The sequence below is a fragment of the Malus domestica genome, chromosome 15 (assembly GCF_042453785.1).
Source record: "Malus domestica chromosome 15, GDT2T_hap1".
Lineage (NCBI taxonomy): Eukaryota > Viridiplantae > Streptophyta > Magnoliopsida > Rosales > Rosaceae > Malus > Malus domestica.
The window spans coordinates 5823373-5835942 of NC_091675.1; the positions used below are offsets into that span (position 1 = coordinate 5823373).

At 41.5% G+C, this 12570-nt stretch overlaps 1 long non-coding RNA gene and 1 pseudogene across 1 annotated transcript; both read left to right on the forward strand.

The window, feature by feature from the left end:
- Positions 1-8166: 8166 nt before the first annotated feature.
- On the forward strand, positions 8167-9784 carry LOC139187735 (patatin-like protein 2; annotated as a pseudogene).
- Positions 9785-11312: 1528 nt separating this feature from the next.
- On the forward strand, positions 11313-12184 carry LOC139192603 (uncharacterized). The gene is made up of 2 exons (XR_011576818.1): positions 11313-11570; positions 11685-12184. It is a non-coding gene; the product is annotated as an uncharacterized lncRNA (long non-coding RNA).
- Positions 12185-12570: the final 386 nt, after the last annotated feature.

A 12570-nucleotide genomic window follows, 5' to 3' on the forward strand; every position in this document is an offset into this window, starting at 1 on the left:
CTTGTTTTCGACAAACTATCATCGCACAATTAATCAAGCACAAGGAATAAACAAACAACCAAAACACCACAAAAAAGAAAACGCACGGGCCATGAACACAAAGAATGGTTTTGTCAAAACTCCGGCGTCCACTCCATGGATTACCGAGATATTTCACTAGTATGAAACCCCTTTGATTTACAAGAAAAACCTCCTTTGCTGTCACAAACCCTGTGGATGTAAATTTCTTCTTCTTTGATCTTGGACAATTTTGCACCTACAAAACAATTAACACCTTAGGTTAAGGCCAAGAGCCTCACGCGCCCACGATGAATGGGGGGCTTTGGCCGAAGAACCTCCGATGCCAAAGTTAAGAATTTATAGAGAAAGAATGTTTAGAGAATTTTGGAATTTTTGCCAAAGTGTTGGAATTACTTTTTGGTGAGAATAGGTGCCTATTTATAGGATTAAGCTTACCCATTTTTCCCCTTGGTGTGGCCGGACTTGATGGTTTTTGTGGTTATGATTTTGGCTTAATTAGCCAATTTATTGGCTAATTAAGTATGAAAGAAGTAAATGGGAGGTTATAAAATAAAATTATTTATTTGTATAAATGGGGTAGTAAAATGGGGAAAAGTAAGAAAGACTAAGAAGAATGTGAGGTGGCCGGCCACTACCTATTTTTAGGGTGAATGGGATATATTTTGTGATTAATTGGTTAATTTAATTGATGTTTAATGGATTAATTGGGTAATTAATCCATTAATTAACCAATTAACATTATTTTGTAGGTTACCTTGCAAAAGGGAATTTGATGAAATGGACTTTGAATTGGTTACCTCTTTTGGAGCATTTTTTATTTTGTTGAAAGATGATTCTTCGCTACTCGCGCGTAGGAATCCCAATATGCCTCAAGGGTATTTTTGTCCTTTTTTATCCAAAGATCCATGTGTCGCCTTGTGATTATTTTTGGCTCCACAAATGCCCCCACACCTGTTGGGCTGCTCGTAAGAAAGGGCAGCAGGTGTAGAGATCTTCTTGCTTCAGGAAACGTAGGATTGCTTCCTATTTTGATGTTGATTCTCTCTTTGATTGGAAATTAGGTCCTTCTATGAAAGGGAAATAAACTTCTCTCAAAGCCTATTTAAGTCCACCTTAAGTGGGTTATTAAATCAACTTTGGAGAGCAATTTATTCTACCCCACAAGAGAGAGAAAGTTAGAGAATATTTATTCCCCCTCCTTTAGCAATCTTCTACATCTTGCCCGTGCAAAGGACCGTCTTTCGTTGATTTCTTCGTCTTCTCCGTGTCGCACCGATGTAAGAAAAATTTAGTTTTTCTTGCCTTCTTCTTGGATAGTGCTATTGCGGGGCAGCCGTCGGGGTGGTGCGGCACGTCGGCTGGCATGGGCCAGGAGTTGGCTCGGCATGGGCCGAGAAGATGTCATTGCAGGGACCATTGCTTAGGCAGCTTGGCTTGGCTTGAGCTAAGGGCAGCTTGTGCTGCTGGGGTTGCGGATTGTGGCGTTGGGGCGCAGTGCTAGGCGAGCCGCATATCTCATGTCCTTTGGGCTATTGGACCTGACTCGGGCCAGGCTGGCGATTGAGAGAAATGATGAGATTGTGGGTCTCATGGGCTGCTGGAATGTTGGGTATGTAGGCCTCCTGCTTGCTGGTCCGAAAGGAAAAAATGAGAGGTTGAGCTCCCATGCTGAGTATCGTGAATGACATTGTTGAAGGTGGAAAAAAAGAGATCTTCCTCGCCTTAGATTCAAGATCTTAAACATGTTATTTATGAGCTTCGTTCTGCTGCAAAAGATGAAGAGTTGATTGCTGCTTATAACCAAGTGATCCACTTCAAGAGAATCGTCGATAGGCTTGAACCCCAAGTGTTGGAACTTCAAGGCGTACTGAAGATCAATGAAAGTCTGAAGAAGGAAGTGGATGAGTTGCAGAGCATCCACGTTGGTCTGCTCGAGGAGGATGATCAACTGAAAGGTGAAAAGGCTGGGCTTGGGGTTTCGAGACCTTCTCTATTTCTCCGGAAGACTTGCTTGATTTTACTTTTGAGGCTTCTATTAATGAACTAGTTGGAGAAGTTAGTGCTCAGGCTAGGGCAGCCGGGGGTGAAGCGCCGGATGATACCGCTGCTAAGAGCGTCGCGGCTGCTGAAGGTGTGACGACCGAGTAGTCGTGGGATGTCCAAGCTGCTATAGTCTTCTAGGTAGCCTTTAGGATTTTATTTGTTTTTCCTTGTAACTCTTGTTTTGCTTGAACTCCTTCGACCTTTGCTAGTTGTTTATAAACATGTTTTCCTTCACATTTCTTCATTTTCGCTTCTTTTGTTTATTCCCTAACCTTTAGACTTGATAGATTAGTGGCAGACATGCTACTTTTTTATAAGCAAACAAGCCCGCGTAGCCTATGCAGCCGTAGGTGTTGGTGTAGAACTTTGCAAAGTTGTTAGCCATAGGGTTGGCAACCGGATGCCTTACTTACAAAAGCAGACAAGTCCGCGTAACCACTAGGCTGTTAACCTTGGCTTTCTCCAATTTCGTAGGTTGCGTAGCAAGTATCACAACACTTTAGGACTTGATGTAAGTTGTTCCGCGCTTGGCAGAGGTGAAGCTTATCGACTACGTAGCATGTCGGCAGTGGATAAAACTTCATATATGCGTGCTAGCTTGTTTAACCTTTCACAAGAATGTGCGGTTGTATAAGTCTAGCGCGGTTTTACTGCTCGAAGGGCAAGCCGTAGGTAGTCTTCCAGAATCCGTAAGCTACCTTAGTGCACTCGGTAGCAGCTTTAGGGTTCCAGGGCAGCCGTTTGTAGGGCGTACTGCATAATGTGCCCCCTATGTCTCTGGGGTCCGGTTTCCCACAGATTAGGCCAAGAGACCCAAAATCCTTCAGTTAGCTAAGCCTTGAAAAAGACCATTGTGGCTACTTCTAGGAATCCCGGCGCAAGCCATCGTGCATCTAGTTATACTAGGGCAGTCATACTCATCCACGTTTGGATATTCGGAGTGTAAAGTTTATCCTCTCGTCTTGGAGAGCTGACCCATATGGGTGTTGGAGAATTGGTTTACCCTCTCGCACTTGAGAACAATTAGTTTACCCTCTCACACTGGAGAACATGGTTGGTCCCTCGGGGGGCGCAATTCCTGCGATGAGTCCTTAAGTATGGCGCAATCTTCTTTTGAAGTGCAGAAGTGATCAGTTGTTGTAAGTATGCAGCCGAGCCAAGTTGTGATTACTTCTAAATTCCTCATTAAAAAAATGAGTGAAACGAATGAGAACTTAGCTGTAAGGTAGGAACTGCATAACAACTGGATAGTCCTCGACTTGTGAGGTGGTGCCCGTCGAGCTTCTTGAGTCTTCGGGTTTTGTTGTAGCTGGGGATGAGTTGCTGCTGGTAGGCTACTATTCAAGTGATGGTCTGCTCATGCTTCTCTTCTGCCAGATCTAAACTTGTGGCCATCTCCTTACCGTTCGGTTGTTCGTCTTTTGGTGGTGCGATTTGCCCATAGACATCCGAAGAGTTTGTTTAGCCATTTTCCCTTCTTGTTGGTGAGGGATTTCTTGAGGCAGTCGAGGATCGTCTTGTTGGATATTTCGGCATCCCTATTTCCTTGAGGATATCTCGGCGTGGACATGTGCTGCTAGATGCCATATTCTTCAAGCACTTTTGTACTAACTCTTTAGCATCTTGGTGCATGGTAGGCTAATAATAGCATGCGTTAAGAGCCTTCTATGCTAAGGATTGGCCTCCAGAGTGGTTTCCACATACACCTTCGTGGATTTGATCTTAGAACTTTCAAGTCGTCGGGAGGCGCTAGGCACTGATATGTGATCCGGTGTGAGATCTTTGGATGAGAATGCTATGACACTTAGGCTGTTCGCTCTATCTTTATGCTTGGCTTGTCAAGATATTCCACCGAAATAGAGCGTTTTGAGTTGGTGATCGAGTGTAGAGCCTAGGCCGGCTAGTACGTCTGCATGGGCGTTGTCTGCCCGGGGAACTTAAGTGAGAGTTTAAGTCTGAAATGCCTTAAGCTACTTGCGTACTTTCTCTAGGTATTACGTCATCGACACGCAAATGCCAGAAATCTCCATTAAGGGAGCATGTGCAGCTAAAGTGTGCTCGGCTGCCTTAGGGGAGCCGTTGGGCCACTCTGTTGCGTTGTCAAGGCTAGGTGTGAAGGCGCGGTAGGGAGCCGTGGGGCTGATGCCATGTTACATGCAGCAGGAAATGCTTAATTTCTGGTATTGGGCCACTCTAGAGCTGAATAATGGAGCAAATGTTGGCTAGGGCCGTGTGACGCGTAGCAGAAGGTAGTGCTCAACTACCGGTACATGTTGCTTTTATGTAGAATCTTCTAGGGCGACGAGGACAAAACTTGCTTTTGAATGTTCCTTCCAGTGTTCGTCTACCCTTGGCGTGTCTTTTGGGCCTAGTTGTTGCGTTCGTCAGGATTCGGTGGAATAATGCATCATGATGATGACTGCGTGCGTTTGAGGGTAAAACTTAAGCTTTTAGGTTACAACAACTATCGCCAAAGTTAGCTTTTGAATTTCTGATAACATCAATGAGAGTTTTTAAACTGTGGAATACAACTGATAGCATCGATGCGAGCTTTTAAACTGTGGAATATAGGTAGTCGGGCCCTCAGCTCTTCTCGTATGATGGTAGAGCTTATTTCTGCTTCAGATACGACTACTCGTCCAGTCAGACTTTGAATCTCCTTCAAAGTAGTGGGGAACTTCATATTCAAGATTGCTTGGATTTTCCTTAAATGGGCATCGGTAAATTTCATCCCAAAGTGCATGCTTCTCTGCCAGAGCGAAATAGTCTGCCAGAGTTAGATCTTCTTTCATTATCAGTTTTTCGAATAGTGGGTGGTCTGCTGGAAGTCCTTTTTGGAAGGCTGCTCTAGCCATCGAGTCGTTGCATCCGACTATTTTTGCCTTTTCTACTTTGAACCTCCTCACATAGTCGCGAAGCGACTCCTTTGGGTTCTTCTTGACGTCGAATAAACGGTCAGACTTATTTTTAATCGAGCGATAAGATGAATATTCTTTGGTGAAAACCAAAGAAAGTTTGTAGAAATTCTGGATGGATTATGGCGGCAGGGTGTAAAACCAATCTTGCGCCTCGCCTTGTAGATTGGTGGTGAATATCTTGCATATGAGATCATCGTTGTTTCGATAAAGGATCATTGCGCTTCGGTAGCGCTTTAAGTGTCTCTCCGGGTCTTCATCCCCTTTGAAAGATGTGAAATGTGGCATGCTGAACTCGCGTGGAGGCTCTGCCTACTCGATCTCGTCTGTGAAGGGTGACCTGCTTATGTTGGTCATGTTCCGTCGTAGTGCCTCGTCGGTGACCTCGTTGGGTTGAAAATCATGCAATCGCTTGGTCAATAGTCTCTCTACTTCTTTTTAAATTTGCCTTTATTGGGGTAGTGGAGCTCTCGGCTGCTCCCAGCCATGACTTACTGGTCTAGGCTGCTTTTCCATGTGTTTGGCTCGTCTATACCGCGGATGCAGTGCTTGTGGTGCATTCCTAGCAGGCGAGCGAGTTCTTCGCAGGCTGTTGGTTGAACTTGAGTTGGATTGAGTGACTGCTTCTCTCCGTCCATCGTGCTGCCTACTCCGATGTGAGGTGGAGAATGCTCCTTGTGGGCTTAGCCGCGAATGAACACTTTGCCCGGAAGGTTGCTCATGTTAACTATCGGAATGTGACCCCAACCATGAATGTATGCTCATCCGTGGGCCTAGTTGAGTGTGCACGCTCCTCTCCGCACTAAGACGAGAGTATACACTATCTCGGGGGCCCAATTGGGAATGTACACTGCCCGAATGCTCGGCTCGTGGTTGCTTGCCGGGACGCTGCTTGAAGGTTCATCTGCCTTTGTCCTACTTCAGGATACCTCGTTCGGGGCACGTTGGATCCCGATACGTTGCAAAAGTTGATTCACCAAGGTTGTCTGTTGTGCAAGGGCGCTCGTCAACTCTATGACTTGTTGAGACAAGTGTTGTTCGCCATTTGGATTGGAAGAGCTTGGAAGGAATGCGCCTCCTTGGGCAGTGGAAGGGTGGTAGACTCCGGGCGAGAGATTTGAGTTGGGAAATGTCAAATCCGTGAAAAAATGTGGTGAGAATGCCCCCGGCTCGATGGTAGGTTCGGATAGTTAAGATAGTCTTAGGTCAACTTGGGCTGCTTGGAAATCCACGGGAGCAGATTGGGCCGCGGGAGCAGGCTGGGCCATGAGAGCAGGCTGGGCTGCGAGAGTGGGTTGCTCGGCGGGAGTAGGCTGGACCACAGAAGTGGGCTGCCCGTCAGGAGCAGGCTGGGCCACGAGAACAGGTTGGGCCATGAGAGCAGGCTGGGCTGCGAGAGTGGGCTGCTCGGTGGGAGTAGGCTGGACCACGGGAGTGGGCTGCCCGTCAGGAATAGGCTGCTCGGAGTGTGATGCACATAGGTGCAAGGCTTGGGCTTGGCTTGGCAACGCGTTGAGTTTGCGTTGGGCTTGGAGTGACATGGCTTGGTTCGTGGCCTTGGTGCCGTGAACCTTGGATGGCACGGCTCCGGTCGTGGTGAAGGCACCATGGACCTTGCCACGGGTGGCTACCGAGGTAGCCACCGTGGTGGTTCCCGTGGTGGTGGTGCCGCTCCACTTATTGTCGCATTTAGCCTCACGGATCTCCGCAATCCCATTTCTTGAATATTAGAATTTTCACTTGTGGAATTTTCTAAATATCTAGCCATTATATTTTGCTTATATGTTTTATCAAAGAACCTTTGCAAGTAAAAAATTCTAATAATAAGAACGTATGAAAAATATTCAAATGGACTAGAAAATAAAGAAAAAACATTTTTGTGCAAGAGTCTTCTACGAGTATGGATTTCAACTCTCAATGAAAGCACCAATTTGTGGATGCAAATTTCTTCCTCCTTGATCTTGGACAATTTTGCACCTACAAAACAATTAACACCTTAGGTTAAGGTCAAGAGCCTCACGTGCCCACGATGAATGGGGGGGCTTTGGCCGAAGAACCTCCGATGCCAAAGTTAGAATTTAGAGAGAAAGAGTGTTTAGAGAATTTTGGGATTTTTGCCAAAGTGTTGGAATTACTTTTTGGTGAGAATAGGTGCCTATTTATAGGATTAAGCTTACCCATTTTTCCCCTTTGTGTGGCCGGCCTTGATGGTTTTTGTGGTTATGATTTTGGCTTAATTAGCCAGTTTATTGGCTAATTAAGTATGAAAGAAGTAAATGGGAGGTTATAAAATAAAATTATTTATTTGTATAAATGGGGTAGTAAAATGGGGAAAAGTAAGAAAGACTAAGAAGAATGTGAGGTGGCCGGCCACTACCTATTTTTAGGGTGAATGGGATATATTTTGTGATTAACTGGGTAATTTAATTGAAGTTTAATGGATTAATTGGGTAATTAATCCATTAATTAACCAATTAACATTATTTTGTAGGTTACCTTGCAAAAGGGAATTTGATGAGATGGACTTTGAATTGGTTACCTCTTTTGGAGCATTTTTTATTTTGTTGAAAGATGATTCTTCGCTACTCGCGCGTAGGAATCCTAATGTGCCTCAAGGGTATTCTTGTCATTTTTTATTCAAAGATCCACGTGTCGCCTTGTGATTATATTTGGCTCCACAAACCCTAGGTCTTAATATCTCGCACTCTCAAAGTGTTTCACTATTTTGTTCACGTGAACAATCGTCCCCAAAAAGCCTATTTTCCTATTCTATATGGAATTGGAAAGAAAGTGTAATTTCAATCATATAGAATAGGAAAGAAAGTGTACTTTCCTATTCTAATAAGAAGGTACACTTTCTTTCCTTTCTAATTAGGCTTATAGGATTCTTAATTTGTACAAAGAAACTTAATTTTTCCTAATCCTTGTAGGACAAGAATTTGTGCACTTTTAATTTCCTTAATACAATCCTAAACAAAATGGGAGATTTATTATCTGTCAGAAATTTTTAAAATTGGACTGAAAATTTTCACCATATAAAGCCTACAACTTCAGGTTCATGATATACCTGCATTCCTCCTCATCAACGGCCTTCCTTTTAGATTCTTAAAACCTCTACTTATTCTCTCAGTTTTACTTCCAAAATATTAAGTCTTGTGCATCACCTTGATCTCTTCCAATACCATTCATGGCAAAATCATCTTTTCACTCTCCCACTAATGGAAGCCTCATCACTGTTCTTAGCATTGATGGAGGTGGAATAAGAGGGATTATTCCTGGAACTATACTCAGTTTTCTGGAGTCTGAGCTTCAGGTAAATTGATCAATCTGATCAAAAGTTCATGTTCAAATTCTGACAATATATAAGTATCTCGTATACTGCCAAAACTTTCTTGTTTAGGTTCTCATATTCTGCTCCCTGCAATGGTTATTGATTTTGTATATGCATTTCTGTCGTGATTTTAGTTGAAAAAGAACAATAGCCTAGATGCTTTGCTATCGGATATATGTATGGGAACTTCAGCAGCTCCATACTACCTTCCCGCATATCAATTTAAATCGACTAATCCAATTGGTGAAACAAGAGAATTCAATCTCACTGATGGTGGCGTAGCTGCTAATAACCCGGTATTGATCCGAAAACGTAATTAATTTTCACTATGAACACACATGTATCTGTTCATTAATTTTGAGTGTCTTAATTATTTTTTGTTCTTTTGTTTTAGGCTTTGGTTGCTATGAGCGAAGTTACAAAACAAATCCACAAGGGTAGCCCTGACTTCGTTCCTTTGGGTGTAAATGAAAAGTTGTATGAGAGGTTCCTAGTTATATCACTGGGTACCGGTACAACATCTGAGGAGAAGTACGATGCCAAGGAAGCATCTGAGTGGGGTGCTTTGGGATGGTTGATTGGATCTAATTTTTCAGCTCCTCTAGTAGACATATTCAGTCAAGCGAGTAGTGACATGGTTGATTTCCACCTTGCTACCGTTTTTCAAGCTCGAGTCTCCCGACAATTATCTTCGAATTCAGGTACGCATGAGCCACAATCTTTTTACTATCCATTAACATTTTGATTCAATGAAGTAAAGAAAATATTACTAGATTAAATGATTAATTTTCGCATAGCGAATTAACCTAGCTAGTAAGATATGTATAAAAATTAATGCGTGAAAGTGAAAAATTACTGCAGGATGACACACTGAGTGGAACTCTGGCTTCCGTGGATATTGCTACTTCGGGAAACTTAAATGATCTCGTAAAAGTTGGGGAGAAATTGTTAACCAAACCAGTTTCAAGAGTTGACTTCAATACTGGAAAAGCAAAGCCTGTTCCTCCTGAAATTACAAATCAAGAGGCTCTCATAAGGTATTGAATACTGCATACGTACATCACTAAATCCAAAATTAATTTTAAGTTGTAGCATTATATGTGTATATCAAATTTCACTGACTATTTCTTCTTTCAAAAATTGATTTCCATGTGCAGGGTGGCCGGAGTTCTCTCAAGGGAGAGGGCTGAAAGGAGCAAGTTCATGAACTGAAATCATCATCACCAAATGGAAAGGACGCAGCATCCAACTGATCTTTATATATTCCATGGCAAAATACAATACTGACCGTACATACACTTCTACATGTATACGATTATATACTATTCAATTTATCCCCTTCCTTCAGTTATTTGTTTATGAAAAACAAAAAAGCTATCATAAAGCCATGGTGAAATGGTAGCTAAACAATTATTTGTCTTGTAATTCAGTACTGAAATTATTTTCTCTCAATAAATACATGTTGGTTCTGATATTAGCTTTGTGCCCTTCATTTTTTATTCATGTGATAATCGAGGTAGAGCATACTGCTAGCTCTAGCTAACCTAAGTTAAGTTTCTTTATTCTTTATTTGAAAGTTTATATATACTACCCAAGTCTTTTATTGGGATGTGATATCCACACACCCCATTTTACTTCTCACACACCTTTTTAATTTTCGGCCGTCGGATCGGATGAATTGAAGAAAATCAACGGATAGAAATCATCAAGGAGTGTGTGAGAAGTAAAATGGGGTGTGTGAATAGCACACCCCTATTTTATTTTAGCATAAGTTTTCCTTTTCCTTCTAAGGCAATCCCATGAATTAGAAACGTAACATGGATATCCCAAATAATTAATTGAAACAGACCAGCTCGATCGGAGTTGAGCCAAATGAAGAACAGTACGGATATTTAGGAACTAATGGTAAAAAAGAAAAAAAAAGTTCTTCATAAAGAAAACGAAACTTCTACTTTGCGGAGAATACTCACACATCAGTAGCCAATTTATTATTCTGGACTTTGACGGTTTGAGCCAAGAAAAAGAATTCCGGATATTTGAATTTGTTTGTGTGAAACGAAAAAGCTTTTTTTTTTTTTTTTTGTCAAACACGATTTGTTCGAATCCACACTGATTTTAAAGCAAAACTCCTCTCCACTACTGTAGTAGATGACTACTTGCGAAACAAAAAAGTCTTTCCTCTGTTTGGAATTTCATCTCATGATTAGGTGAGATCCAATCAAATCCGCCTCGTGTATCCATGGAAGAACTTGTCATTGTGACCTTTTTTTTTATATTTTTTCTTTTAGGAAATTCTCGACAATATGAGAGAAATTTATTGATATAAAAAAAAAGTTACACTTAGTTAGGGGGAACATAAACCTTACCCCTCATAGAGCAAGAGAAATGAATAATACAAGAAAAGAAGGGGGCATAGACCTTACTCCTCTTGAAAAAGAAAATACAAAAAAAAAAAAAAGATTGGGTAGACATAGACCCCAAACCTCTCCATAAACCTAAAAAGTAAGAACCTGCAAGAAAAGCTGCAAAATTTTCTTATACGTTTGTAAAAATTCTTTCTAGATACAAATACTAATTAAACTGAATAATGACTATAGATTTCACCCTTGACTAATTTATGGTTCACATCTGGATTTCTTTAGGAAAACTTTCTTAAGATACTACTAACTTGTAAAAAAAGAAGCATCTACATATACTTCTCAAATCATCCTTGTCTTACGTTGAGGGTGCGTTTGTTGCACCGGACTGTCTCGGACTGGACTAGCTGCAGGGACTAAACTGGACTGGCTTAGACTAGACTAAACTGGACTAGTTTAGTGAAGCGTTTGGTGCAGTGTCAGGACTAAGGAACAGACTAATAACAAATTCTAATATTATATTATTTAATTCATATTTATTAATATTTTACATTATTTAATAAATATTTAGTAATATTTTATTATTAAATCTGCCTTATTTCTCATTCTAGAAGTCCTTCCATTCCTAATTTCGTTCATCCTCTCTTTCTGCCTTTTCTCCGCCCCTCTCCCTCTGTTTTGTTCCTAATTTTACTTCGTCCCTCTCCCTTTTTTTCTTCGTCCCTCATCCTCTTCATCTCCATCTTCTTCTTTTGTTCTCCGTTCAAACAACAAAGCAAGAAAGAGAGGGACGAAGCAAGAAAGAGATTGAAAATTTAGGAGTTGGGAGCGGGTTGCATGTGCGATTGGCTCGAAAGTGGGAGATGGAGAAGGTCTGCAATCAAGGAGTTTCATGTTTTCTGGGTTCGGTTTGCCTTCAGTCAATCCCATCGTTGATTTAAGCTTATACCCACTGCAGATTTTTATTTATTTATTTATTTTTTTTGTGTTTTATGGTTTCTGGGTTCTATTCTGTAGGTTGGATCTGAATTTGAAAAATGGATCGACTGCATATTTTTTTTTTGCTTTGAATTTTGCGGGATGTGGGTTTGAAAATGGTTGTGGAAGCGAGGAAGAAGATGGAGCAGGGCAAGGAGGGAACGATGTGCGACGAGCAGGACGAGCGACGTTGGGTCTTGGACGACTAACTCTCGCGATTTTCTCTCTATCAGAAGAGGGCTTACGAATCCGACCGAAATTGGGGTTGCTTGTTAAGAACGGCTAAGGAGGTAGTTAATCCAAGCGAGTCCTGGTTAAGCTCATTAAAGCTAATCCGGATGCACACCAAACAAAGGACTATAGTCTAGTCCAGTCCAATCCTTCTTAATCCTGTCAAACAAACGTGCCCTGAGAGTATTAATTTCACATGGTGAATTTTTTTTTTTTGCAAGTGCTTATAAGTAAGTTATTCTCCATATTATTAATTGGTTTATGGTGGAACCTTAACTTTCTTCATGATATTAGATCAGGTTGTTCCATGTGCTTATAAGTCTAAACCTCAACTTTCTTTGGCTTAGACTTTCCTTTTTGTTGAGCGATCCCCATCTTACGACTTTATGCTTGAATTGTTGATGTTAAGAGCAAGTCCACTTGTTTTAGGAAGGCAAAGATAAGGCAAGGGTAAGGGTAATGAAATTGTCCTTAGTATTTCATTGCCCTTACTATTCACTCTAAACAATAATTGCCTTTGTGTAAGTCCATCCGTTTAGGAAGAGAAAGGGTAAGGGCAATTACTATTCACTTTATGTTACATCCACCCTTAATTTAAATTGTATTATCATTAAGTTTGAGTTTATCTTGTTTTTAAAAAATGGTTTGTAGTTCTTAATTGGTGAAGGGGCCACCCCTTTATTTGTGTTCCCTC